Source organism: Sus scrofa, chromosome 7 (assembly GCF_054392235.1).
Source record: "Sus scrofa isolate SSC_HxYL_T2T_F1_AM1 chromosome 7, Sscrofa_HxYL_maternal_Yorkshire_Landrace_v2.0, whole genome shotgun sequence".
In the NCBI taxonomy this organism is placed as follows: domain Eukaryota; kingdom Metazoa; phylum Chordata; class Mammalia; order Artiodactyla; family Suidae; genus Sus; species Sus scrofa.
The window spans coordinates 73,812,932-73,819,351 of NC_139389.1; the positions used below are offsets into that span (position 1 = coordinate 73,812,932).

Below are 6,420 nucleotides of genomic sequence, written 5' to 3' on the forward strand. Positions count from 1 at the left end.
GGTGCCTGTGGCTTTTGCGCCCTGCGCCGCGCGCAGCCTCCCCTCTTGCTGGCCGGAGGCCCGAGGTGTCTGGGGACACCTGCCCAGCCACGCGTGGGCCGTGGGGCCGTGGCGGGCAACACCCCCGCCCGCAGCCGGGCCGCTCCCGCCTCAGCGCGCGGCCCCTCCGGCCCCACCACGGCCCTCGCCCTCTCCTCTTTTAGTCCCTCACCGCCTGCCGCTCCGCTCCTCACGCGCACGTCCCTGCAGCCAAACGGCTGGGCGCGCAGCAGCTGCCCCCCGCCAGCCCCGGAGGCCCAGGAGCACACAGGCCGTCGCGTGGGCCAGGGACAACCATGGCACCCTCCCTGGAAACTCCCTCTCAGTCTCGGGCCCTGTCCCCAGCTCTGCCCCCGAAAGGATGGTCACTGTCGCTGTCTCTCCCGGCTACAGCCTTCCACTCTCCCAAGCTCTCGCTCCGTGGGGCAGAACTGCCACCCTGAGATTTTCCAAGCCCCTGCCAGGTGTGCACCTGCGTCCGGGCTGACATTGGCCGAAGCAAAAAACGCCGCAGGGTTCTCAGTGAGCCTTGACTTCAGCGGTGGTGCGTTCAGGTTTCCTCTTAGTCTGAGGGCAGGGATGTGGTCCCGGGGAAACCTCAGCTTTCAGATGCCTTCGCACCTGTTCTGGGAGCAGCTGGAGAGCTCGCGTTCCTTCAGAAAGAGCAGCGATTGCTCACGCTCTGTATGTACGAGGGTGCTAAAACGCTCGCACCCATTCTTCTGCCATATTGGATGTATCTGTACCTCCTTCTCCCTCTCCGCCCCGGCCCCGGCCCCTGCCCCTGCCCCATGTGAGTGTACATATGCATATGGTGCCCCTCCGGGGACCCCCAGAACCCAGACCTAGTTCAGGCAGCAGCCTCCTCTGCCCAAGGAGTCAGGGCAGGGGGGCAAAGGAGGGGAGCCAAGGCTGCATAGCTATTGGCCTTGTTGAGCCCTGGATGTGGTCTCCCCTCTGACATCCCTTTTCCATCTCTCCTCAAAGCCTCGCTGCCACATAAAGTTACCGTGGTATTGGTCTCACTATATTGATGAAGCTAATCACTAAGTCCAGATTCCAGGATAAGGGTAGACTCCACCATCTGAATGGGCAGAGTAGTTGAGATATAAAAGTTCTTTTTAGTGTCTTAAAAATTTGTTTTGGAGTAACTGCTGTATCACAGTGGGTTAAGGATACAGAATTTCTGCAGCTGTGGCTGGGATTTGATCCCTGGCCCAGGAACTTACATATATTGAAAAATAATTTAAAAAATTGTTTAGCTCACCGTCTAAAAACAATGAGATGACTAGATTAAATGAAATATATCAGATACCATAAATTGGCTAGATAACCTAATACTCTACTATTTGCTAAGTTTAAGTATTTACATTTCTTTGCGTTTGCTATATTACATACTTAACTCAGGTACTACATAATTTGTGAAACAGATGAAGTTTGTAATTTGTCCCAGATTTCTTTCTTCAAGGTTAGAATCTTGACTTTTTTTCCCCTTTTGTTTTTACGAGGTTCAGTTGTGTCCATTGAAGAAGTTGACATGTTAAAGTAGTTTACTAGAAACTTAATCGGAAGATTCCACGAAAAAAAGATCCCTTTTAAGTTGATTGCAGACATTTTATTACTTAAATGTTTAACGGAAGTGGGGAGGAGTGAAAGATCCTCATAATAACCATGCATAGTGAGGAGTTCAGTCAAGCTGGCAAAAAACAAAACAGGAAAGTAGGACCAGACCGGAGCCCAGACCCGCGGGATCAACCAACTGGGGGTGCGAGGCCGCGAGCTCGCGTCTTCCCGGGGCCCCCCTTCAGGTTCCCACTCTTGGCCGCGCGCCCACGGCCCCCGGCCCAGAGACACCCGCGCGTCTCAGAGTGACTCTCAGTAGGTCCCTTGCCCCCAGCGGGGAAGAGAGCAGGGCGCCCGGGAGGTCGGGGCTGGGGCGTGGCGTATGTAGATGAGCGCGCGCGCAGAGGCTGCTGGTCCCGCTGCGCCTGCGCCTCTGCGTTTGCGTGTGGACCCCCGAGGGGGCTCTGCGAGGTTGCGGTGCGGGCGGGCGAGGCGGGGCGAGGGGCCTGGCTGGGGGGGAGGGCGCGGAGGCGGCGGGCGGGCAGTGAGCGTGTGTTGAGAGCGGGGCGAGGGCGAGGGTGTGGGGCGAGGGGTGGGTGGTGGGGCATACTTACCTGGCAGGGGAGATACCATGATCCAGTAGGTGGTTTTCCCAGGGCGAGGCTCATCCATTGCACCGCGGATGTGCTGACCCCTGCGATTTCCCCACATGTGGGAAACTCGACTGCATAATTTGTGGTAGTGGGGGACTGCGTTCGCGCTCTCCCCTGGTTTTTACGTATGTAAAGGTGAGACGATTTTTTTTTTTTTTTTTTTTTTTTTTAAGGAACGTTGTTTTTAGTACTACGGCTTTTTTTCATGGACGCTTTTTCTTAATTTGTTTTCGAAAACACGGTTTGGAGTTTCAATGGCTATAAGTTTTTCTTTTCTTGAATCTGTGGTGTTTACCGTGGTATGAATTTTTACGGGTTTTTTTTTTCTGGCTTGGTGAATCAGAAGAATCGTTTAAATTCCGACGTTTTCTTCTTTATATGCAAGGTTTTGCTACTGCTGTTTTCGTTTTTTACAGTTTTGTTTCTGTTTTTAGCGTTTGATTCGTTACTGATCGTTTTAGTTTTTTTCCCCCCGCTATTTCGTTGCTAGGCGAAACGTTAAAAATGCTCAGTCTTACGAATTCCGGTTGTGATTCCCCAAGAACAAATTGGACTAGTAACAACCAGGAGGTTGAAGTTCGATCCCTGGCTGATTCCTGGCTGGCGTTCGCTGCGGTGTGTAGGTTGCAAGGGATGAGGATCCGATCTGGCGTGGCTGTCGTGCAGGCAGCTGTAGCACGGATTGGAATCCCTAGCCAGGAAACCTCTATATAAGACACCGCAGGTGCGGTATGAAAAAGCAAAAAAAAAAAAAAAAGAAAGAAAGAAAGGTAAGTATTGCCATTTGCATCAACGAGGATGGATGGACTGAGGTAAATCAGCAGAAGACAAGTAGAGTCATGTCATATGCGGAGCATAAAAATAATACGAATCAGCTTATTACAAAACAAACAGAGGTAGAAAACAAATTAGAAACCAAATTTGTGGATACCGACAGCGAAAAAAGGAGGGATAAACAAGAAGTATGGGATTAATAGACACATATCATATAAACAAGGATTTTAGTGTATAGCACACAGAACTATATTCAATATTTTATAAGGACCTATAATAGAGAATAATCTGAAGCTTTACACTTGAAGCTATAACAATGTTTTGTTTTTCCAAGGCCTTGTGTCCAACCCATGCCAGAGCCTGTGCTGTGACAATGCCAGATCCCTGTTCCACAAGGGATCTCCACAATATTGTAAATCAACTATACTTTAATAAGTAATTTTTTAAAAAAAGAATGCAGAATCTTAAACTTCACCTTTGCAAGAGCTATTGAGAATCAACATTTCAACAAGATTCCTAGTTGATTCTATACACACTGAACTTTGAGAAGCACTCATCCAACAGGTTTTAGTTTCCTAACTTCACCCACTGGAATATAAGATTCAGTGAGGTCATGGATTCTTGTCTATTTTTTTTGACTAAAATAGTTGCCATAGTTGGCTAGAATAGTGCTGATTATAAGCTTTTAATATACTTATTGAATTACCTTACTGACCTCACAATTAAAAACAAACAAGCAAAAAATTTCCTGAAAAGGATCTAGCTCTGAGTCCAGAGAAGATTAATAACACTGTCCTTCCTACAGAGAAATCACAGAGCATTCCCTGTTCAGCTTCATTAACAATGTTTCTGAACATTTGCTGAGCCCCTAGGTGAGAGCTAAAAAAATTAAAACAAACAAACAAACAAACAGTCCTTGATGAGCTCAGGGAGAGAACTCACTATTCCACACCATTGACCTTTAACCTCGCCTCCTTCAGCCCATTCTCACTTTAGGAAAGTGTGATTGATAGTTTTCACAGATGTTCTGGGAATTCTGAGGCTAGGTCCTCAGAAGCCTTGGGCTTCCATCTAGGTCTCTGGGAATCTTGTGTGGGAGACTCGAGCTGCCATGTAAAAAGGCTGACAGCTGTGGGGCTACCATGTTATGAGAAAGCTCTTGGTTTGCGTACTGACCCCCTCCCCCACTAAAGAGAGAGTAAAGAAAGAGGCAGTCCACTCTAAATTGGCAGATGGCAGGTTTCATGAGCAAGAGAACTTACTACACTTGTCTTGGGCTGTGAAAAGATGAGATGATTTCTGCCTCTGCCAGCCAAATCTTAAAAGTTTACACAGAGGCCTTAATTGGGTTCAGTCAGGTATACTGTGCAGACAGTCTTACCTTATTCTCTCAAGGTTGCATCCTTGGAACAGCTTCCATTGTAGGAACAGTGGGCAGAATATACATTTCAAGGAATGGGGAGTGAGGAACCTGGATTACCTGAATGCGGCTCAAAGCTCAACCAGTGGTCACAACCCACTGATCAGATCATCTCCTTCAACAGAAGCCCCAAGCTTGGTGGAGAATGATGCATAGAAAAGAGAGATGCCTGGATAAGTCCCCAGCTGGTTCAGTCCCAAACTGAGACCCCAGACATTGGGGAGCAGGTAATCCCTGCCCAAACTGCAGATTTGGATGAAAATAGATGATTGTTTTTGTTTTAAAGCTCTTAAGGTTTTTTTTTTTTTTTTTAATTTTTAGGGCTGCGCTTGTGGCATATGGAGATTCCCAGGCTAGAGGTCCAATCAGAGCTACAGCTGTCAGCCTACACCACAGCCACAGCAACACCAGATCCTTAACCCACTGAGTGAGGCCAGGGATCTAATCCACAACCTCATGGTTCCTAGTCGGATTTGGATTCGTTTCTGCTGCACCATAATGGGAACTCCAAAAGCTCTTAAGTTTTGAGGTGATTATTTTGTGCGTCAGTAAAGGGAAGAAGGAGAAAGAATTAAGCAAATAAATAACATGAAGTAGATGGGGGAAAAGTGGATTAAGGAATAGAGAAGATGGGATGGAGAGAAGGGGTTGGAGTTGAGGGCTTATAGTTTTTGACAAAGCAAAGAAAAGCAGTTTTTGACAGTCAAAAAGCAGTTTTTGACAAGAGAAGAAAAGCAGGAAGGAGTATGCAGCTCCTCTGCTTCTCTTTGCTGCATGCTCCTTCCTGCTTTTCTTTGCTTGCTCATCATGAACACATATAACCCCCCAAAAGCCACCAAAATTGGCAGGCTCCACCTGAGTTTACTTATTCTGTTACAAGTCCTAGGACTACAGCCAGCTCTTTAGAATCTCTGACTCCTAATTTTAAGTTTATGGGAGTAAATAAGTAAGTAATGGCTCGACTTGTGTGGAACAGAATGAACATGGATGCCAGGGCACATCCTTGAGGAGAGCCACGATTCCCAGAAAAGGAAAAATGGATTCCCCAACAGGTGTCTCCTTCACATCACTGTGACTCAGGGAGAGTATTTTATTTTGCTAAAGAGTTAGGTGGAACAATAGTTAAAAACCAGGGAAATACATTATCCTACAAGATTTCAAAGCACAGAAATGTCCCGTGTAGAGGGAGAGTCTGAAAAGGCATCACAGCAATGGTATAGTGTGATTTACTATAACAAGGCATCTCATGGCTGAAAGGTATTCTATAGGATTATTCTATTTAGTTACTGACCCATGCTTTGCTTGCAGACAGATCTTGAAGGACAGGTAGGGCTTGGATGTTAGAATTAATAATAGGAGTAGTTGCTCCTGTGAATAGCATAAGCAAGGACCTAACAGTGGAAGGCCTAACACATATTCTCTAACAGCAAATTGAACCGGATATGTATGGGAAATCAGTTTGGTATGATGCGTTGAAGCATATGGTGGAGGAGGACCAAGAATACTGCAGATTGAGGTGATGGAATCAGCAGGTAAATGTGAATTATTAGCACTTTTTTGGGAAGGAAATTGTTCACAGTAAAGCTATACTGGTAGACAATAGCATTGTTAGGAGAGGGAACAAAAACAAAACAAGGCTGTCAATTAAGAGCCTATTCAATAGTCAAGGTGAGGGGTGAGGAGGTGGAATGTAGATGAGAGAAAAGTTGCTAAGAGATCTGCAGTACTTGGGACCTGGGGCTCATGGAGGGGCAGAGAAATGAATCAATCAGTTCCAAGACTTCTGGTCTATGGCACTTGTGAGGATGGAGGAAGCAGCCAAGGGCAGAAATTTTTTTTTTTAAATATACGACTTTTTTTTTTTTTTGCTTTTTAGGGCGATATTTGCCGCATATGGAAGTTCCCAGGCTAGGGGTCTAATTGGAGTTACAGCTGCCGGCCTACACCACACCCACAGCAAAGCAGGATCTG

At 46.8% G+C, this 6,420-nt stretch overlaps 1 non-coding gene across 1 annotated transcript; it reads left to right on the forward strand.

Annotated features, from left to right (window-relative positions):
* The first annotated feature begins 2,208 nt into the window (after positions 1-2,208).
* LOC146401672 (U1 spliceosomal RNA) lies at positions 2,209-2,372 on the forward strand. Its single transcript, XR_014811545.1, has one exon. It is a non-coding gene; the product is annotated as a U1 spliceosomal RNA (small nuclear RNA).
* The last annotated feature ends 4,048 nt before the right edge of the window (positions 2,373-6,420 follow it).